The 23,939-nt window shown below is 39.6% G+C and overlaps 1 protein-coding gene across 6 annotated transcripts in view; it reads left to right on the top strand.

Annotated features, from left to right (window-relative positions):
• LOC134223746 (AT-rich interactive domain-containing protein 1B) overlaps positions 1-23,939 on the top strand; it is a 325,354-nt gene that overhangs the window by 5,959 nt on the left and 295,456 nt on the right. For 2 of the 6 annotated variants that reach the window (XM_062702938.1, XM_062702933.1), the window contains exon 2: positions 12,553-13,277. The exons of 1 other annotated variant lie outside the window; for it this stretch is intronic. The gene's annotated coding sequence lies outside the window, so the exon portion shown is untranslated. 3 more of the 6 variants (XM_062702934.1, XM_062702937.1, XM_062702935.1) reach the window with 3 other exon arrangements.

Raw genomic sequence — 23,939 nt, 5'->3', positions numbered from 1 at the left:
TGAAAATTTGGTTGAAAATGTGATTTATAAAATGCAGTGACGAGAAGGTAGCTGCTATTTATTCACTATTACGTTGTGTCGAACATAGACTTTAGGTATAATTGCTCTATCAATGGGAAAATAGCGTACCAGAGTATCTGCCGCTATGAAGTTATTTATACCAAAATGTTCATACCATATTTTATTCATTATTGCAGTCTGTGCATAATTTGTTCAAGGTTACGGATTTGAAGAATATAAACATAATGTATTAACCCTGGCATTAACCATTTATAAGACTTTGGCAACTATATTGCCATCAACAAATTTATTGTATTTATTTATAAATGATTATTTATAAATAAAATCAAATGTTTATTCAGGAACAGTTTTTATACGAATTGAGCATAATTTTTCAGTGGAAGAAAGGTTTTTAGTTGTAATTCGTTTAAAAACCGACAAAGACATATTTTATCCCATTGATATTGATTATGTTGAATCTCCTGTTTAGATTATGTAGTGAAAAATTATTTTCCTTTCTTGTATATTTGGTTTTTGCAGTTTTGACGAAATCGCAATTTATCCCAAAGGGTCCCCTCTTCTTGGGAGAAAAATAGCAAAAAAAATGCAAATAGCAAAAAATAATGCTGTTCAACTCTAAAAGGCTCCAAATCTCAATAAATGTTGTATCGGATTTTTTACAAAGTGTTTCCATATTTTCTTGTTCTGTTCCATTTCAATGACATAATTGATAATTCAAATTTACTGTAACACAGTCACTGTTACACAAAAATCCATATAGAATAAGCATAACAGTTTATCGGGAAACACGGATTGGCATAAATTCTTTCACGGCAATCCACATTGCCGTCGTCATTCATCACAAGCTCCTAATCACATTAATTTATTGATGAAATAATAGTCATTTTAGTCATTAAACAATTAACAGAATAAACGTCTGATTTGCCCCATAATTCATAAAACAAGAAAAAAATAACACTAATAACAAAATTCAATAGATAAAATATGTCTGTTTCTGCCAGCTGATAAAAATGCGAATTGAAAACAAAACAGATGATAGGGATTGAGTTCTCACTAATACCATTATACTGACTCGATCCCAATTCGTTTTTCGTTCGGTTATTCAGAGTCGGGGTCGGACCTGACCCAGGTTTAAAACCGAAAACGACATAAGCTGCGAGGCGGCTCTGTCCCAGTGCGGGGATGTAATGCCACTAAGAAGAAGAAGAAGAGATTAATTCCAGAAGCAGTTCCCCTATATAAAACAAGTGCCATGCATGATTATTATAAGGCTTATGCGGTAACTCTTTTGAATTCTGTCTGGTTTGACTGGTCTCAAGCACAACTGCCAAAACTCAAATAAGAAAATTATTGAATACGACAATTATTCTCGCTCAATTTTTCAAAAGGACACAAGTAACATTTTTTTCATGATTTAATTTGAATAGCGCAATCAACAGAAAAACATGAAAGCCTTTGATTGCTGTACTCAAATTTAATCATGAAAAGAAAGTTACTTAGATCCTTTTGAAAAGTTAAGTGAGAATTGTCCACAAATTTCCATTCGAAAACTTACTCACATTTTTCTGTTATATATGCAAAATTCGATGAACCATTGACTCAATTGCTTCTTCCTGTTCAGGTTGCTCATGAAGACGTATTTCGGCTGTTGCCTCTATCTGTTCAAATTGCTCATTAGGACGAAATTCGGCTACATCTTGCGTTATTTCCCCCTCTTTCTTTTGTGTTTCCGGAACTGTTATGTACACTAGGAGTTTCATCTTCGAGCATCTTGGAAGAAAATTCTTGTTCATCGAGCCACAAACTGCTTTCTTGCCAAAAGTCGATAATCGCATGGTGCGTATCCCAGCATTATACAACGTTGTCCTGTGGGATCCAGCTTGGTTCGTTTTTGCTTCGGAATCCAAGAGAACGCCAGACATCCGAATGTGCGCGAATAATCTACCTTTGGATTTTCCCCGTGCCATATTTATGTGGGAGTTTCGTTTATCGAGGCTTCTGTTGGACTGTGTTGTGGCGTATATCCTTACCGTCGATTCCACTTGTATACCTTTTCTGTTCATAACATTTTACTTGAAATACTCTTGTCCTAAATCGAATCTTAGATTCTGCACCTTGCTTCCAAATTTAGCGGTTCAAATAGCTTCATAGCCATAGCTTCAAATGTTTTGAAATTCTCGAACACTTGGTCTTTGTTTTTCATCAAATAAATCACACCAAATTGGATGTAATCATCCACAAATGAAACAAAATACCGGAGAACCAACGTATTTTGCTGGGCGATCCTTTTACATACATCGGTGTGGTTTCGTTTTAACGGTTTTGTTGACACTAGTCTTGAACCATTAAAGGGCAAACGAGCAAATTTGCTTTTCACACACGTGTTACAAAACTGTTTGCCTTCTGTAGTAAACGTCATTCCGTGTACAGTGACTATAATAACAGTGTCGTCAAGTGTCAGAATTGGAACAGAATCGTCTGTCAGTTCCATACAAATGCGCGTTCCAAACGAGCAGGAGACCTGTCAAACGTGGCACATGACGTTACTCTTCTTATAGGACTCTAATTCCGTGGACCATTCTTGACCGCTGAAGCTTTTTTTATGTTTTGGTAACCTAGATGTGCGTAACGTCGATGCCACAGTTACACTTCACTGATTTCTTAAGAATCGACCATGAAAGCAGACTCCGTTTCAACAGCCATCGTGAGATAAAACATAAAACAACGCGCATCATAGCTTATCGGTTAACATCTCCGCTCTTGCTCAAAGTTGTTCGATCTGGTACAAATTTTACAAAAAACGCAAACTTTAAGCAGTGTTTTTACCGATAAAATATTGAACTGGAGATTGGGCCTATGCAACTCCTTACTGATCTTCACGCTTTCAGTGAACACCTTTCCTTTAACGATTCCTTAACTGGTTTGACTAATCCGCAATAGTTGGAAATATTTTTTTTCCGAATTCATCATATCTCGGGTACTTATTCGAAAGGACGTATGTGATTTTGTAAACAAAGATTCAAACGTCGATTTGTCGAATCTGAGCGCACTCTCACGCAAACCATCACCACAGACAGGTAGGGGGAGGCCTCGGCTACTTGTTCGTTGTGTTGGTTTGCATGGGAGTGCGCTCAGATTCGACAAATCGACGTTTGAATCTTTGTTTACAAAATCACATACGTCCTTTTGAATAAGTACCCGAGATATGCCTGCTAGCTCCACAATCGAGAATCCACTTTACCTTAGATCGCGTAATTTCATTGAATGCATTAGGACAAACCAAAGCTACCTCTCGGTATACTGGGAAATATGCCGCTTGAGCTCGAGTATAGTTTCTTGCTTTGAGACAGTTCACACGTTTGTGCCCAAATGCACCGCAACCAAAACATTTACCAGGAAATTTCGGCCAAACACCTCCAATAGTTTTCTTTGTTGCTTTTGTTGCCAGAACCATTCCATCGGAATCGTTTGTTACGCTGCATTCTCTTCCTGTTTGCTTTCGTTCTTCATAGGTTCTTCAGCCAGTAAACAAGCCTTCACTAAGTGCAGCTTGATCTGATCATTTAGTAAACAGTTGACTAACTTAATCGAGTTCTGTCATTGCACCCGGCATCTTTCAGCTGTCGCACAATTTCATCGAACCGCAGAAAGCGGATCAGTATGGCCGTAACGATGTCCTGACTACCGTGAGCGGCTAACTGGGTTTCGACACGGAACTTCCGGGTGTTAAACACGTTTCCCGCAAATAGAACTATTCCTGCCTTTTTCGCACTGGTGGTTATTTAGCTTTTGATTTGTTTTTCTAAAAAAATCAACTGGTCTACAGGTTTTTGAATTCTCTCAAAGGTTTTCTTTTCTATTCTTGGTTGGTCCCAAATTTTCAAGTCTTCAATTGTATTAATTTATCCTTCTTCGGTGGTCTGGGCCCATAACCTTTTGTACGTTGATGGTTAGCACTCTACTCAATTCACCGCTGTCCTATGATTTTGATGTCATCGTATTCACAGAAACATGGCTCTATTCCGACATCTCGAACTCCGAACTGTCAAGCAACTACACCATCTACCGATGCGATAGAAACACTCGCACCAGTGTATTTCAGCGTGGAGGAGGTGTCCTAATCGCAGTGAGAGCCCAGCTGAATTCGAAAGCCGTATTTCTTGAAGGCAGCGATGATCTTGAACAAGTTATTGTGAAAGTTATGCTACCACATGAGTCCATCTGTCTGTGTTGCATCTATATTAGACCGCGCAGTTCCGCCGATATTTACGCTAAGCACGGTGAATCCCTTGTGCGTCTCCTCGAGTTAGCTGACCCTCGTGATACCATGATAGTCATGGGCGATTACAACCTTCCTAATTTGGCCTGGGAATTCGATGATGAAGTACATGGGTTTCTGCCTCTCAACGCCTCGTCGGAACAAGAACTTGCAGTAGTTGAGTCTTTACTACCAACAGGATTGCAGCAAATCCAATGATTTGGTTAATGCGAATGGTAGGCTTCTCGATTTAGTTTTCGTCAGTGATTCTGATCGAATTGAACTGTTTGAATCACCTGCTGCCATTTTGAAAGTCGATCCTTACCACAAGCCATTTGTTTTGACGCTCGAATGCTCCTCTGAAGACTTGCAACTCCTGCAGTCGAATTCAGCTGCACGAAATGAATATAACTTCGCACGATGTGACTTTGATGTAATCAACGCTAGATTAACTGCATTGGACTGGACGTGTTTATTAAACCTCGAAACGGTGGATGATGCTGTGACTGTTTTTTATGACAATGTTTACCAAGTAATTCGTGACAATGTCCCGCTGAAAACCCGAAGAAAGTCTACAAAATGCCAACAACCATGGTGGAACCCGCAGCTGCGCAGACTACGGAACCGTCTACGCAAGGCCCGTAAACGTTATTTTCGTTCCAGGACAACTGAGAATAAGTATGCTGTTCAACTTGCGGAAGCTGAGTACAACAGCGTGCATGAAGTTCGTTTCCGTGAGTATATTGAACAAATGCAACGGAACCTCAAAAAGAACCCTTCATCGTTCTGGTCTTTTGTGAATACTCGCAAAAGGTCAGCTGGTATTCCGAATAACGTCTTCTATGGTAATCATAATTCTTCCGCCGACAACACTTCTGCAAATCTGTTTGCTGAGTTCTTTCACAGTGTGTTTGAGTCAGACTACCATTCACCACCACAACAATATTTAGATGAGTTACAAAGCTTCAACATCCATCTACCGCAGCTAAACCTCAGTATTGACACGGTTTTTGACGCTCTTAATGCAGTTGACGTTTCGAAGGGACCTGGTCCAGATCAGATTCAACCGTCGTTCATAAAAAACTGTGCAGCCTCGCTGGCTGTCCCAGCCCTGACAATTTTCAACCGATCACTCGCGGATGGCGTGTTCCCTGATGCCTGGAAGCACGCATCAATTACACCGATCTTTAAATCCGGCAACATACATAGCGTGGAAAATTATCGACCCATTTCGATCCTGAACTGTTTGGCCAAAGTACTAGAAAGACTGTTGCATGACAAGCTTTATCCAGCCGTTAAATTCGTTATATCTGAATTCCAGCATGGATTCATGCAAAAACGTTCGACGATCTCTAATTTGATGAGCTTCACCAATAGTGTTATTGGATGCATCGAGAAGCGGCAACAAGTAGATGCTGAGTATATTGACTTTTCGAAAGCATTTGATAAAGTTCCGCATGATCTTGCTATTTTGAAACTGAACCGTCTTGGTCTACCGTCGTGGATCGTCAACTGGATTCATTCGTACTTGACTTCAAGAAAAGCCTTCGTCAAGGTTCGTGACGCCAGTTCCGATGAATTCGAGATTCCGTCTGGAACGCCACAAGGGAGTCACCTAGGACCTTTAATTTTTGCGCTATTTATCAACGACGTTTGCGATCAGCTACACTCGTGCAAGCTGCTTTTTGCGGATGACCTGAAAATTTACCGAGTCGTGAAGTCAGCTTTAGATTGCTGTGCACTTCAAGCCGACATTGTGCGCTTATCATCGTGGTGTCAGATAAACGGAATGCAAGCCAACGCCACCAAATGCAGAATCATTACTTTTTCCCGTGTTCACTCACCAATCAGATTTGACTATTCGATGGACCAGTCACCGCTTATGAGAGTTAACTCCATAAAGGATCTTGGCCTTACCTTGGACAGTAAGCTTCGGTTCAACGAGCACATCTCAAAGACAATCTCCAAAGCCAACACTATGCTTGGCTTCCTGCGCCGCAACTCTGCACAATTCGATGATGTTTATGCTTTGAAAACATTATACTGCTCATTGGTCCGAAGCATTCTTGAGTACGGAGTTCAAATATGGGCTCCTTACCATGCGATTCATGCATCACGCATAGAAAGCATCCAGAAACGTTTCGTCAGATTCGCATTACGACAGCTGCCATGGACCAATCCCGATAACCTGCCACCGTATGAGCACAGATGTACGCTCATTGGCTTGCAAACACTCTCCAAACGCCGAACGTATTTACAACGACTTTACATTTTTGACATGATCCGTGATAACATTGACTGCAGTAGCGTGCTCCGGGAAATCAATTTTCACGCACCTAGCCGCTGATTACGCAATCCCCAATTGCTTTGGACCCCGGCGCACCGCACTGCTTACGGTTACAATAAACCACTTGACAGATGTTTTTTTTTTTTATTCCTTTATTTATTTGATAGGCACTCTGTGTTACTTAACCGCTACTGTGCCGAGATCTACTGTGGTATTCTGCTGCCAGAATCCACACAGAATCTATTTTTAGATTTTTCCATTATTCATTGATGTTGTCGTTGCTGGTCCATCTCGTCGTGAGTCCATTGTGTTCGTTTTGTCCATGTCGTGTATCCAATGATCGTTGCATTGTCCGATTGCCATTTATCCGGGTAACGTTGGAGGAATGCCTCCGAGAAGAACAAGTTGTCAGTCGTCATTAGGCAGCCGTGACGGTGAAGCGTGCACCCCAATACGCCTCCGCATAGGCTGCGCATCCGGCGACTGACGAGGGTTTTGGTGGAGGGGCTGGGAATCGAACCCATGACCATTCGCTTGAAAGGCGAACGTGTAGCCAACTACGCTACGGGACCCCCCTACTTGACAGATGTTGTAGATTGTTTAACGATGTATGTGATATGTTTGATTATAATGTTAGTAAGCTTGTCTTCAAAAATAGGATTAAGATACTGTAGTCTGTGTGACTTTGAACCAAAGATAAAATAAATAAATAATACTAAATAATAAATTCCTGTCTGACAATTACAGTTATTTATAGTAAATTTAAGAGCAAACCTAGTGCTGCTTTGATTAGCAACTGCTACTACGATTGACAATCTTTATTATGTTTAGCAGTTCCTTCAAAATTTAAGCTACCAGCTCTAGCTCGATATTACAAATAAAAAGTTCTCATTATTATTAGGCCTTATATCAAATTCATTCAATATTGAATTTTTTGGTGTTCATAATCATGAAGTTTTTTTTTATACATATAGCGAAAGGATATATAAATTTGGAGATTAGCTCAAAGTAGAGTTCAGTGCGTGGTTTCCAGAGAAGATGATTGTGTTCCGGAAGCGTCAATACTCGGAAACATCTCCAACGACTTTACGCATTTGGCGCTTCGGCCTGACTGGCGCGGGCCCTACCCAATATAAGACCCTCGGACTTTTTATGCCTTCTCAAGGCAGATCAAATTAAGGAGGAACGAGCGATGCTTTTCGTTAAGACTAAAGATTTGGTCACATCAATCCCCTTTCATTGTACTGAAGCGAAGAATTCAAGTCTTTCGTTGAATTCAAACATCACGTGGATTTCTCTTGCAGTTCACTAAGTATAATTTATTTATTTAATTCGCTGCTTGTGTAGTAGTGTGAGGTAGTTTTTATCACTGAACTTGCAAACAAGAAAAAGCTTGTTTTACAAAAATGGATGATAAAAAATGACCCTGTTCCAAACACATCTGAATTGGTTTTAGGCATTTATCATATAACTGAGCATTGCGAGAGCTTAGAAGCATCGTATTGTAGAATTGCTTAATGTGAGCGTCAATGTTCACGTTGTAATGCGATATGGCAAAGAAAGAGTTTGGCAAATTTTTCGAAAAAATCTGAATAATTTCACCGTATAAGGCTACAAAATCTACGCAGTTGTGAACTTCTTTTTATATTATTTGTCCATATTTCATTTATCGATGGCATAGAAATTTTACATATCACGAAGATAAAAATCACATCATCGTACTCATTATATTAGCTCTCAATCCCAATCCATTCTAAATCATGAAACCTGGCAGCCTAACGAGTTTCCCGTTTTAAGTTGAAATGGCTTAAGCGCCACTCCCGGAGGAGACCATTAACCTGATCGAAGGTTGCCCGACCTAGTGAGACCCTTCAGGGGAGGGTAAGATTTTTCCCAAAGAGATTGGGCGGGAGACAAGTGGGCTGTTCAGGGAAAATTGGATGCCTTTAGACCGTGAGGTCTAGCAAATAGAGAAATTGGTGTGAACAGAGGTGATTTCCGCCGGCGACAAAGCAATATTCGCGGTTGTTATCATCATTGGAAGACTTAAACCAATACACTCCGAACAAGCCACGTTCGAATGGAGAGAATCCTTGGTTGGAGTAAGGGCCAACCTCCCCAGAAAATAACCAAAAGAAACCTAAAAAAACGACCGAAATGTGAAAGTACTCCTACTTCACCTTTTCAAATTTCTCCCATCCGTCCAGAAACTATCGAGCTACAGTGTACAAAAAAGCATTTATTGAATTCAGTTCATTTATATTGGATCTACTTGATCGACATCGTTAATCTTAACACTAGGCCTAGCTACAAATTCATCTCCCTCTATACTCTTTCTAACTGCTCGAATTCAATTGGCGGTGTAACTTAAACTGGTGCGGTGTTCACTCTTTCTGAACTATGAATAAGCCAACTACCTCGCTGATGCGTACGGAAGGAACGGTAGGGCTATCGGCTTGGCCACGCTAGCGGATTGGCTAAGGCTAGGGGCTTTCATTCGCCATGCGCATGGGGAAAAATAATGGAACATGCATGTTACTCACTCTGTTCGTTGCATACCAACTACTGCTGCTTTGGCGCCACGCGTGTCACGCGCGGTCTCTCCCACGGACTCCGAAATGGTTCACGCGTCGTTCATCGATGTCGCCGTTGTCGATGACGCCTCCGGCGCGAAATTGTGGACTGCTCGACGGGGTACAGCCGTCGGTGGCGTCGAGGTACGGTGTGCGTCTCCCGATCCAAAGGTCGCCGGTTCGAATCCGGCCGGGGAAAAAACTTTTTACGCGACCGTGTCACGCTCTGCACGCCGTCACTCACGAGAAAGGATGTATAAACTTGATTACCGGTTCCTAACCGGTCCGGTTGTTGCCGCCCTGCCAAGGGCGCGGGAAAAAACGTGCGCTGCCCTCTCCGGTCCACGTGTACCACCGGGACGTCCTTCGTAGCAGGTAAACGGGGTCAAAAGCAGTCTCCAACTGTGTGGGTGGTGTGTCGGGCCTTGCAACTTGCCACAATCTGATAAAGAAAAGAGGACCCACACCGGTCTTGAACACCACACTTTGCACCAAGTTTAGTCTTCAGTCTTACCGCTTTATCCGCAAGTCTACACAACCACCTAACCGCCAGAATGAGCTACAAACTTGATTATGGTTTGACTAACTAGTAGAGGGAAATTAAGGAGAAAAATCTAAATAAGCAAACTTGGAGCACTTTCACACTTTCCTATGGTTCACCTTCAAGAACACACCACGACGCGACTTAGAAAATCCGGACTGCTTTTGCCTCTTCCGTAGACCAGAACGAAGTGAACGAACCAAGTCCTTGGATCCTCAGATCAAAGCGCGAGATTCTATGATTGTCGTTGAAATTACGCGAATCACGAAGTGATTTCGCGAAGGTCACAAATCGCCTCTACCCACACCAACATCCATATTCGGCGGGTAAAGACCTCCCTTTTCCCGAGCTTCCAAGTGGAAACGATCAATCTACTTGTCTCCCACCCGAAGATTGTAAATGATTCCGGGGGTCAACGAATCCTGAAAGCAATCCTGATAGGTCATTGGCCGGGCCTTGGCACATGGTCGCTTAGATATATTGCTTGAACGGCGGTTATTTTGCGCCATACATTTGAGCGGGAACTCATTCAGTTCAGTGAATTATTGAGTGTAGAAAATGAACATTATCGGTAAACACTCAAAGTGAGCTTTTGAATTCAAGGGGTAGTTCAACGGGAAAATTCATCATTACTGTGCTACTTTGTACAATTCTATCTGAAATTCAAACATTATTCTGCAAACATCTGCAAATATTTATAGTTGACATAAACTGGTAAACCAAATTACGCTTCAAAGCAAGCTGCTCGTACACAATTTTAGCAATTTGGTGATATTATGATCTATTTTCTGGCTATTTTTTTTTTTGCTGAACTGAGCATCCAGACATGAAAAGTCGAACCTCTCTCCTACTAAATTATACTTCGTCTAAATTTCGCGACTACCAATTATAGAATCCCTTTGATTCTTAGAACAGTTCACCTTGTCCAACCACTTTGATGATTCATTCTACGTCCAGTTAATACAGGTTTTTCTCATACAACTCCTGCTTGAGATCCAGTTGATAGTTTTGATGTTTCGATTCGACTGGTAGTATGACTTATATTGCTTAAAGTAATCATTATAGTTGTAATAATCATTATACTACTTCGCACATTTTTATATATTATTCTTATAAGAGATAATTATTTTATTATTCTTATCACGGGAACATGATTATGGCAATACACGCATATTAAATAAGTTTTAATTTACAGCAACGAGACGAGCCAGCCTAGGGCTGAAAGTATCATTAATAAAGACAAAGAAAAAAAAATTACAGCTTTCATTATTTCAATAGAGTTTGCTTCATTTGACAATAGCTAACTACAGGGACTGATTTCCAAAATATGTTATGCAAAGGACTTGTAGAGCGGTGATTTTATTCAAGATTGTCTGATAATGTTGATTTTTGTGATCAAATACGGGTTATTTACGTTTTTAAATGTTTTTAAATTTTGAATAAATAAAATTATTCAGTGTTGAACCGATATAACGTTTTTCTGCCTGAGTTAGTTACCTCTATTTTCTATTTTAGTCGTCTTTTCTATTTTCGTAAATAATATTGTAAACAACTAAAGATATTCCAACCGTCAGTTGCTTATTCAACATTGTTTATCAGTTACTGGAAAGGATTTGAAGTCTTTTTCATAAGAAATAACGTGTACTGTTAACGCATTATGTATCGCCAAGGCTCTACATATATTTGTGAAATATATTTCAAAATTATGAGATTTTGTTTCATTACCTGTTTCATCATCCCAAAATTCAACAGGGGCTGATAAAATTGGGATATTACCAATGGAGCACCACACTAGAGTGATCCAAATATAGTGCATTCAACATTTTGGGGCTAAACACGATTGCTGTGTTATAAACACTCATGTTATTATGTATGATACTGTCTTCCGTCTTTTTATTTCATCTTTTCAGAAATCGAGAAATCTATTAAATCTATTACTAGATAACTATTTTTTATCTTAGAAGACAGCATAAATAAAAAAATAACACTGGAGTTAAAAAATAACACTCACTCTTCCAGGACATTAAGACGAATTAAAACTTGGTGAAAGAATTCCATTGTATATCTTTATCCATGTATATTGAAACTATATGATTATAAACCATAAAAAACCATCAGGGCACCCGATTGAAGCGATTTGGATAGGAAGAGTGGAATCGCCATTTTCCTATTGTTAACATCTCGTGGATAAAGGGCGGGCTCTTCTCCCCATCTATTGGGTCAATCTGGGAAACGAGGGCTTAATATTGTATTATTGATTGTACAAACTTGCTTCTGGAAGGAGATTTTCTACTTATCCCGTGGATTTTGCATAAGTGTCTCTGCTTATGGAACCACCACCCATTTTTGGCCCTTCATACAGGAGTTTGATGAAATGCATTCAATAATATAAACAGGATCAAATCGTTTGTCAGATATGACCAGTGCTATCGGCAGTTGCCTTGCTACAATAGATGGTAGCATCATCATCATCATCATCATATATCAAATAATTTCAATATTTACGTAATTTATTATATAAAATATATAATTTGTTGTTCAAAACGCAGTATAGTTCTAAATAAAATTGACGAGAAGTACCAAAACACGCATATGTGTAAAACATGTCGTTTACTCTATCTAATATTTACATTTCGGATTACGAGATAAAATATGCTGCCCAATGCCGTATTTTCGGGGCAGATAATATCAATCACCGCCTATAACAACCTCTCTAACAGTATTTTTCGCCCGTTTCTTTTACTCTCTATTTTTATGACCCATCAAAACCAACGAAAACAAACACCGACCTTCCCTACCTGAACCGGACGAATCTGGCAACGCTTGTTCATCTTCCTGCTCGTGGTGGTGGCCGATCGTATCGGCACGCCAGTCTTGTGTGGCAGCAGCAGAAGTGTCAAACACGGAGCCGCATCATCCGTCAGTGTACGGCTATTCTTGGTGTTGTTGTTGTTGTTGTTGGTGCCGTTCCTATTGTTGTGTGTGAGTGTGGCTCAGCGCGCGTGTAGGGGAAAGAAGACAACGTCAGCGTGAAAACGTAGCCAACGGGTCCACACTGTGTCCGAACAACGCGTGGATGAACGAAACGGCAACAGACACCCATTCGTCGGCGACCGTGTAGTGGGTAATAATAGTAATACCAATAACAAGAGCGAAGCAGAAGGAAACCAAGACGGCGAAGAAACCCGGAACGAAGAAGAAGATAAACGAGGTGAAGAAAGATTGCAAAGTGACGAAAGAAGTTTAAAATCAGTGCAGTGAAACAAGAAAAAGAATAAAGGAAAAAGTGTACCAGAAACGGGATGGGAAGAAGCAAAAGGTGGCAATGGCTATAAATTCGATAGATAAGAAATTTCTCTATTTTTTGTGATTTTCGATCAACGATTTAGTTTCTTCTGCGTTGTTGGTGCCTGGCCTAGTTTGGTCATTTCGAAAGGATAACGTTAGTTCGTGAATACCCCAGCAGAAATCATAAGAAGAGAAGATCGAAGGTGTTAATTTTCTACGCAAAATTGGAGGAAATAGCCTCGACTAGCAGCCAAGGTGGTGAGCAGTAGGTAAATCTGCCAGGATTCAGCTCCAGAAAGTGAAAACGAGGTGAGTTTTTGTGTGCACTACGTCGTGTGTACGGAGCTGTCAAAATTGCAGCTTCGCCTGCGAATAATAGGTACGACCTTTTCGATTGGTGACGGAATCATAAGTGCCACAGACGGCAAGTGCGATCTGCTTTGTTTGGTATGCGGAGCCGATTTTGGGCTTTGAGTGAGATCTATTTCAATGGAATTTAATCCTTTTAGTGAATCTGGGCTTGTGCTTTAAATGTTGTCCGTCATTCCGGATTCCGGAAGCGACAGCAAACAGAACGGCAGCCAGCAGTAACTCTCTAACATCATCAGGCAACATCAGCAGCAGCTCAGTAGTAGCAAGAGTTGTAGTAGCAGTGGTGGTAGTGTGGTGGCAGCTAAACAGCCGGAGCACAGACAGGTATTTGTTCAATGTAGGTGGACAAAATTTAATGTTCATCGATCGGGGTGGTCAAAATTGATTGCTTATTTAGAATAAATCCCTTTTACTGATGTTCTAAAACTTTTCACCCCATAATGATGATGGTATGTTTCATTCTCAATCAATGAAGTTATTCAGCATCAAGCAGCAATGCCTGCTGACTGGAGCATTAAGGAACATTTCAACGGCTACGTTCTTTCTTTTCTTTTGAACCAATACTCATAATTAAAACGCGACTTAGGGTTCTTGCTTATTCTAAAGTGGCGCAATATCTAGAGGTCATCTCTACGATATGTTCTGGGCGTATGATATAACAAATAACGGAATGCAGAAAACATCATTTTCATAGATGTTTTCAAATATTGGCTTCGCAGTATAAAAGTTGATAAGAACTTTGCCTGCTGATGTTCTGGATCTGCTAGGATCATTAAAGGGTGATCCTAAGGATTTCACTTACACAGTTTTTATTTATATTCTGACCATCAGACAATTACGTTCGGTCAAATTATTATATTGGGCATCAAACTTCCATATTTTGCGAGATGACGATAATAAATTATTTCCGGGATCATAGTATTCACTGCATTGAAGGCTTTTCGTAAACGCGGAAGATCTAACCTTTTCGAAGAGTACTTGAGGCGCTCGGTTCTCTGGATGGACCGTTATCAATGCTGGAAGTATATGTCTCTTCTTTTATCAAACAACTCTTTACCGGTATGCAATGACATTAAATTTAATTCTCTCAGATATCACAATTCATACTTTACAAACATCACAAAACGAGGTTGAATTAAATGAATTTGGTGTCAGTTCTACCCACATATAGAGCGTTCATTTTGCCCCAACAGCTGAACATATTTAAAAACTGTTGGAAATTTTGTAAAAATCAAGGAAACTTGTCACAAATACATGCCAGAGCACTGTAAATAACAGAATTTTACTATGGGATGACCAATAATTGAGAAATCATCTTCTATGGTACAGGCCTGGTAGCGAGTCACTTTTTAGTGACTTGGTCACTATTTTGAGTCTAGTCACTAAAAAGTCACTATTTGCATCCAAGTCACACTAAAGTCACTATTTTTCGGAAAATGGTCACTAAAGTCACTATTTTTACACTGCCTGTTGTAAAGAAGTTGTAAATAAAAATCATTTGTACCTATTATTATCAACCAAATCAAATATGAATCTGGTAGTAATATATTAAATTTGAAAAATATGCACAACAAAAGTTCCAAGTGTGTTGTGAAAATCTTGAGGTTATTTCCTATTCATGTCGACTATAATCTTTTTCTTCACAAATGGAATTTGTTAAAATGCGAAAGGCTAACCTCAATTGACCTTTCCCGACGACAATTGTATCTCGTTTTATTGTCTCAGTCGATTATTTGGCATATTTAAGGTCAACTTTCCCAAAGAACCCATATTTTTTGAAGCCTGTAAACTACTTTTAAAATCGAAAACAAAAACCGAAAAATTGCTGCACGTGTGAACCGGCCTGAAAAAATCACTCGATGTTCGTTCAAAATCGTGCCAATCTTAAAAAAACAGAACTTTTTCAATTTTTGTTTTTAATTTTAAAAATACTTAGAGGCGTTAGAAAATATGGGCTCTTTGTGAAAGTTGACCTTAAATAGGCCGAAGAATCGATTGAGCGAATAAAAATTTTGACGAAAAAGGTCAATTGAGGAGTACAGAATTGATGATCATTGGAACCAGAACCACGTCTGTTGGTGAGCGTTGATACCAAAGATAGTGAACAGCCTCTGGTTCATCACATGACAAACATGATTGATGTTTCTCAACGTCAGGAAGAATTAGGTTCTGCAGCATGACGTCACGAATGAATTAGGTCCTCGTCAAATGAACTTTTTTGACAGTTCAGTAGTACTTTCCACTGACTCCGACGAGGACTCCGACAAGGTTCGAGTTCGTTATTGGTTGGCTGCCCCCGAGTCAAACGCGAAGTACTACTAATCTGTCATCAGTTTGAGGTTAGATACAGACGCTGCAGAACCTAATAATGAGCGATAAGGGCGTGTTGGTTGTGAAATGGTTGTTAAATCCGTTTATGATTGTTAAATCCGCCTTGCAACTTATGTCAGAATTAATTCTAGCACAAGCCACTTGCCACTAAAAAACTTTTTGATTGAAATTATTTCAGAAATATCACATTTTTATAAAAGAAAATTCGTTTATTAACAGTTGAGAAAAGATATCCAAAAAGCTAGTATGGAGGTGAATGAATTGGTCGGATTTTTTAAATCTGGAATAAAACAAAAAAAAATTGATTTAATGATTTTTTTAAATCTAGATTATTTGGCCATTCATTTTAATTAACTTTAATACAAAAGTCTGTCACTTAGAAATTAAAATTTATTAGAATTGCTGGATTTCTAATACGAGACCATCGTTTGATTGGATTTCAAACCTTTCCCTAGAATGCCACGTCGAGCTGAAAATCTCAAAAACTTCGTTTAAGCTGGTTAATGAACCATTGTTTTATTATATTATATTTTTAAAATTTCTTCATTATTTTAATTATTTTATATTTTTCAAACAAATGGTCCTACCATACTTCACAGTCTAGGAATCAATTAGATTTATATTTTATTTATATTTTATATCATTCTTTGGCTGTTATACAGAAAACTTCGAGCTCATATTGAAGAACAAATGTTGTTGTAATTATCAGCATAACTTTGTGACTCAACTTGTCACTTACTACCCGTTCACGTGACGTATATACCCTTCTTGTAGTATGCTACTTGATATGAGGTACCATGGCCACATCGCAAGCTCCTGACTGATCCAACGAATACCATCCTTAACTCCGTGGTGCTTATGAGAGTGTCGCAGTCACTGGCATCTTGCTTGCATCCTCTCCTTCCTTACGATGAGGATGGGCGTGTCCAGTAGCAGTAATCCTTATGCTTTTGTTGTCTTTGCCTTTTCTTGATTCCTGATAGCATTCTAGATATGGATTTCAAAAATAAAACACTAGTTTGCAAACTACGAATTATACCGTAACAATGCTAATGCAACTTGTAGCTCTATACCAGGTTCAGAACTTCATACAAAAGTCACTATTTGGTCACTTTTTCTACAATTGAAAGTCACTATTTGGTCACTTTTTCATCATCGTTGGTCACTAAAGTCACTATTTTGAACGGCATTCATCGCTACCAGCCCTGATGGTAAAGTAAAGCTTATTTTATGGGAGGTAAAACATATAATTTTTAATCATTTGGAAGACATTCTAACTTTTTTATCAAATTTATGCGCTAAGAAGATAAAACGATGACTTCTACGCTATAAATTAGTTGTTTGTAAAAGGATTATAGAGTTCGCTGCATTGAAAGTAGAAAAATGATCGCATTAACAAGAATATTGGGGGTGTCCAATCTGCCCCGGGTGTTCATAATACCCCCTGGTCCCCTAGTACTAAATTCGTCTTATGACTGGTGAAGACATTCCACTAAAAGAGCTCAAATAATTTTCTCAATTATTTGAGAGAGTCTATCTCAAGTAAATCAATCATTATATCTTTGTATTCCATGTTTTGAAACACCTCGATCTAACTTCAACAAACAGTTTCTCTATTGAACACGGTTTGTCTATGAAACATGTTATTTAAGGAATACCAGATCATCTTCGAGAAATATTTCTTTCCTTTCTTTTTTCTGGCAAATATGAACTATTGCAACAATAGACTCTACTGATAGTTCTCGCATCAACGGATCCACTGGATTCATCCACTGTGTTTCAACTAAAATTCGACCACCTTCCAAAAACCGAAGCCCGTAGATCATTATTCCATCGGCGTGGATAATCTTAGTTCTGTTGAGGTACTCCGATCGAAAAAAAAATCATAAGGGTTGTGTACAAGACACGACCGCCCGACGTAAACTACGTAAAACAGTTTGGTGAAATGAAGAATCTAGTGCCAGTGCAAGAATACATATTTGCAGCAGCTCTCTACAATACGCGCTCGCTATTCTGCTACGTACGGCAACGTAATTCTGCTACGACGTCGTACTTTGAACAAATTCGTCTCGCCTCAATCTTCCTATGTTTAAAATGGTGGTCCTGAGAAGAATCGATTAATTCCCAAAAATGCATATTTCGAATTACTAACGACCACACGACCCACGCCATTTGCTGGAATAACAAAAACAAATAAGAATCTTGAAAGAATTAAACTTAACTGCCACTGAAGCCATTCATGCGAATACATATTTGTAGCATCTCCATCCGACGCGCGCTCGTGATTCTGCTACGGACGCCAGGCAACTTTATGGCATCTCCAAGCAGTAAATTTGCACTTTGAAAAAAAATTGCCTCCCCTCATTCTCCTTTGTATAGAATGGAGGCCCTGAGAAGAACCGATTTTTCCAATATCCCATACGTTCTTCTTCTTCTTATTGGCATTACATCCCCACACTGGGACAGAGCCGCCTCGCAGCTTAGTGTTCATTAAGCACTTCCACAGTTATTAACTGCGAGGTTTCTAAGCCAAGTTACCATTTTTGCATTAGTATATCATGAGGCTAACACGATGATACTTTTATGCCCTGGGAAGTCGAGACAATTTCCAATCCGAAAATTGCCTAGACCGGCACCGGGAATCGAACCCAGCCACCCTCAGCATCCGCACCACCACAGCCGCTTTCCATAAAATCCAGAATGAAAATGACGCGCGCACGCGAAACACGGGGCTTTTTATACACAAGGAAAACGAAGCAGTGGATCAAAAGGTCCGTACGTTACTGCAATCTGATGTCCGTGTTGGGGATTTATGAACGGGATTGAATTTTTCACCCGGTTTGGAAAGAAATAACATTTTCAATAGTTCAACGTTGATAATCAATAGTATCAATAGAATTGGCAAATTGCTGGAGAGTTTCCGAATCGATTGATAAGCAAATGTCGAAAATCCATCGAAAGATAAAGACGCTATTACCGTTTGAAATCTTACATGATTTCGTGACGGTCCCCAATTTGGAAATTTTCATTTTGCACCCTGTATCCGAGGCTTCCCCTTAGACGTAGTTTACGTCAAAAAAACAGTTAAGCTCGCATCTTAATTACAAACATAAACAAGCAGATGCGTAATTTAATCGAAAGATCATTCAAGATTACTATTGTTTGTGTTCCATGGCATTGAGAAGGTGGACTCGATAGCAAAAGTTAGCGTATAGGAATGTGAATGTTATAACAGAAAAGACTTATTTTGCGTGATGTCAAACAACCATTCAGGGAACAACCAACCAACCAACCAGGTAAACAACCATTCAGGGAAGTAAGAGATGTTTTGGGGTATCGCGATGTGGTTTATATGCAGGGCGCATGCCATCTATGCGTTTCTTCGTTTGTCTGACAAAATGGTCTAAATTTTATAACCTTGAATCGCCACGGGACCGGGAATCGAACTCAGCCACACTCAGCATGGTCTTACTTTGTATCCTCGCATCATACCGCACGGCAAAGGAAGGCCCCCATGCCTCTACCATACTAGCTGTAAATGATAAGATGATATCCAAGGAATGTAATTTTCGTAGAAAAATGCAGAAAACAAGCAACAAAGGGGACTAGCGAAAATGTCGTTTGTTCCTATCGGGCAGAGGATAAAGACTTTGTTGCATTCAATTCTATCTGTAACAAACATGATGGGGTGTTTGTTACGATCTTTTCAAACTGTGATTATTTTTATATTGTAAGAGCAACACTGATATCATGACAACATACGACTCTTGCAACATGTCCTGCCCATCGTACCCTTCCGGCTTTAGCTACCTTCTGGATACTGGGTTTGCCGTAGAGCTGGGCGAGCTCGTTGTTCATTCTTCGCCGCCACACACCGTCTTCTTGCACACCGCCAAAGATGGTCCTCTAAGCACCCGTCTCTTGAATACTCCGAGTTCTTGCAAGTCCTCCTCGAGCATTGTCCATGTTTCATGTCCGTAGAGGACAACCGGTATTATTAGCGTCTTGTACATGACACATTTGGTGCGGTGGCGAATATTTTTTGACCGCAGTTTCTTCTGGAGCCCACAGATGATGCGCCTTCGTATTTCACGACTAACATTGTTATCAGCCGTTTGAGTATACATAACATGGTATTCTGGGTGTCAGTCACTAATACAAGTTCTTTTTCCAATCCAGAACGGAAATACAAAGATTCATACGTTGATATGTCCAATCCGATGGCACTCCCACGCAAACAAACACCAGCCGAAGCCTTCCCCTACCTGTCTGTGGTGATGATTTGCGTGGAAGTGCTATCATATTGGATAAATCAACGTTTCAATCTTTGTTTACAAAATCACATACGTCGTTTTGAATAAGTACCCGAGGATTGATGACAATGATGATATGTTGCACGATGAGTCTCTACAACCTGTAACCGCATATTTGTCCTATCTTTGCTGGATCTCCTATTTATATGGGGCAGATGGTGCAATTACAGACAGTGCAGCTTACAGTAGAGGAAAACAATTAAAGATTTTTTATGCTGACAGAAAAATTTGAAATACCGAAAGCACCGGTATTTATCGTCTCTAATACCAGTATTTTCGGTTCTCAAAATTGGCCGGTAATACCGATATTACCGGTTTCGGTAGTATCGTTAGAACACCCTAGTCCTGACATTTCGGGACCAATTTGCGATTTGGGCGTAACTTATTTTGTAAACAAACATTGGAAGGCGAATTCCTGCTAAAGCAAGCATTCCCTGGGAAAACCACGGTACTTATCCAACAGAATAGGCTTTCCTCTGTCAGGTGAGTGAATTAGTTTTGTAGAAAAACGCTTGGGTTCTACGGAATCCGTAAAACGAAGTTTGTTTATAAAATAAGTTACGCCCAAATCGCAAATCGGTCCCGATTTATTAAAGAGGATGCTGTTGTTTACATTGGCAATGGTTCAGTTTTACGTTTGCTGATACCAACTGTAAAATATCATACTCAAGAGTTGCAGTTCCGCAAAGTTTCACACACGACTGAGCCCACCAGATAAATAAACAACCAGGGAGGTAAACAGTTGAAATCAACTCGTTGATCACGTCAGAGCAGCGTATCGAAAAATCGTGAGGGTCTTTGACGAATTTTGCTGGAATATCATCAAGATCTGGAATTTCTTTACGTTTCAAGGCTAAAAATCATTTTGGTTTCGTTGACGTTGGATGGTGAAAAAATATTGACGACAAGTTACTTGTTCACGTATCAATCCGCTCTACATCCCCGGCCATAAGGTTGGGTTCACCCCGAAGTGCTTCAGTGAAGGTGTGGGGCAATGTCCTCTGTCGAAATTTGTCGAAATACGAGAAAGGCAAAAATTATGTAAACATTGCCACCGACAGCAGGCGGACGGAATCAAACGTCACGCCTGTTATAATCCAAATATTATGGAAGCAAACAATTAATATGTCTATGTCAGTGGTGCTCAGCACTTTGGGTTTTTTTTTCTAAATCTGCTTCTCACACAATAAAATGAGCTTTGATGATACAAATTAGCACTTGGTCGAAAGCTTTTAAATATATCTACCTGCTGAGGGTAATAGAATGGATATTGGGGTTAAATTCACTCCGTACGATACGAACAAAGCAAAACAAAGATGCGCTGTATTGTAATGCGCTGCACTGTAATATTACTTCGATCAAGTAGTACGGAGTTATTTTAACACAAAGATTCGTTTTAATATCCTCAGCTGATATATATTTAAAAGCTTTAGTCCAGATACTAACTTATAACGTAAGGTGAAAGCTCATTTGTGTTGTGTGAGAAGCAAATTGAGGAAGAAAACGCCCAAAATGCCGCGCATCACTGGTCTATGTGATCTCAATCGTTTGACATTTTCGGTATTACTGAGGGGCTCACTCTGCTCTTCAACCTCATATCAAATAACTTGTGTTTTGCTTTTCTCGAGCAAAGTCTATCATTTCACTCCAGTATCAAACTTTTTATAGAAGGCTCAGAGACCCATAGTGTTATATACCAATCGACTCAGCATGACGAACTGAGTAAATGTCTGTCTGTCCGTGTGTATGTGTGTACCATAAAACACATTAGCCAATTTTTCACAAAGTAATTCTAAGCCGATTCTTTCACAACAAGTTACATTCGACAGAGAATAAAGCGTAGTTGATCATGAAGCGTAGTTTCTACAGCTTTCTGGTATAATAAAAAAAGCTCGCATGAAACGCGTACGCTAATAATACTTTACTTAGTGATTTCAAAATTAATACCACAAATGATTCAGCATTTCAACGAATTTCCCGATAATACATTTGATGATTTGATTGCATAAGAAAGGCACAATCACTGCTAGGTGGATCAATCTGGATTTTGCCTTTCTCGTATAACAAGTATACGTAAAGGCCAAAAATAAACTTTTTATAGAAGGCCCGGAGACCCATACCGATCGACGCAGGTCGACGAATTGAGGTGATGTCTGTGTGTATGTGTGTGTGTCTGTGCGCACCCACCCAAAAAAAGTGTCACTCATTTTTCAGGTACTTATCTTCAACTTGCAAGAAGTTGCATTCGACGCAGAATACTCTCCCACTGTTTCCTATTGGAAATTGGCTAGAACGGACTATGGGCTCAAGAGTAATGGCCAAACTACTATTTTTATAATGCACGAGAAAGGCATCATCACCGCTAGGTGGATTAATCTGTTTTTTTAGTACGGACTACGGAGAATTAGTCCTGTCCAATGGGAGCTTCGAAGTATATCGAAATCGCTTTATATCACATTTTTGGCGTCTATTTAACCAACTTCAGTTGTACATATTGGTGTTCATTCAGCCAAATCCAACCTATTTAAAGTCGCTTGAAACAAATTGGGGTTGTTGTCCGAGCAAGTTCCAGCAGCTCGAAGTAGCTCAGATTCTTGACACATCACTGTTGCCAAATTAATACAAAACCAAAAAAGAAGCCGCAACGGAAAAGTGATTTGTTAGTTTTTTGCAATGGTCCAACGAATCAAATTAACAAGAAAACTATTCAAATTTTGTTGAGCTTAGTGAGCGTCTAATGAGAAGCTAACTAGAACTAGTTCGCAGTAGATTGACTGCTCTTTGTTGACCAAAAATCTCGAGTAAGTTCGAACTGTCTCATTAGATATAACTATTGTTTCATAGCAGTGGCGTCGCGTAACCTCACTTTTTATCTGTGCACTGACCCAAAAATGAAAATTTTGATATTTTGACAGGCCAAATGGAAAATTCTATGCATTTCCGCACACCAATTCCTTAAATTTAAGTCCACTGCACAAGTAGATTAGGGGCCCTCATTAGCCGTGCGGTAAGACGCGCGGCTACAAAGCAAGACCATGCTGAGGGTGGCTGGGTTCGATTCCCGGTGCCGGTCTAGGCAATTTTCGGATTGGAAATTGTTTCGACTTCCCTGGGTATAAAAATATCATCGTGTCAGCCTCATGATATACGAATGCAAAAATGGTAACTTGGCTTAGAAACCTCGGCGTTAATAACTGTGGAAGTGCTTAATGAACACTAAGCAGCGAGGCGGCTCTGTCCCAGTGTGGGGATGTAATGCCAATAAGAAAAAGAAGTAGAAGAAGCACAAGTAGATTGAGGTTAGGGAAACGCCACTGATTCATAGAAAGTAACACTATCCAACAAAATTGAACTTTTTTTTCGCTCCCTTCAACAATTTTTAATGTACTCAATAGATTTTTTACGCTGAATTCAGGTAAGTATTCAGATTTTCTGTAACACGTCCAGTTTTTGAGAAAAACGCATTTTAATTCACGAAATGACGAAAGTACGTATTTTCATAGAAATATGGTTTCTCTCGCCTGCAAAGCTGAATTTTGGCTCCTCACTTTTAGAATAAAGTTTAAATTTTGTAGAATGGGCCTTGTAGAATGCATGTGGGTTGTTGGATTTCATTTGGCACGTACATTTGTTGTGAAAAACGGAATTTCATTCACAAAAGTACGTCTTTTTATAGAAATTTGGTTTCTCTCCTCTGCAAAGCTGAATTTTGGCTCCCCACTTTCAGAATTCACACAACAAATAAACGTGCCAAATGAAATCCAACAACGCACATGCATTCTACAAGGCCCATTCTACAAAATTCAGACTTTATTCTAAAAGTTAGGAGCCGAAATTCAGAGAAACCAAATTTCTATGAAAATTCGTACTTTTGTGAATGAAATTCCGTTTTTCACTACAAATGTACGAGCCAAATAAAATCCAACAACCCACATGCATTCTACAAGGCCCATTC

The sequence above is a fragment of the Armigeres subalbatus genome, chromosome 3 (assembly GCF_024139115.2).
Source record: "Armigeres subalbatus isolate Guangzhou_Male chromosome 3, GZ_Asu_2, whole genome shotgun sequence".
NCBI classification, from domain to species: Eukaryota; Metazoa; Arthropoda; class Insecta; order Diptera; family Culicidae; genus Armigeres; species Armigeres subalbatus.
The sequence above is the reverse complement of the archived record's forward strand: the minus strand, read 5'-3'. Positions and strand labels throughout refer to the sequence as shown.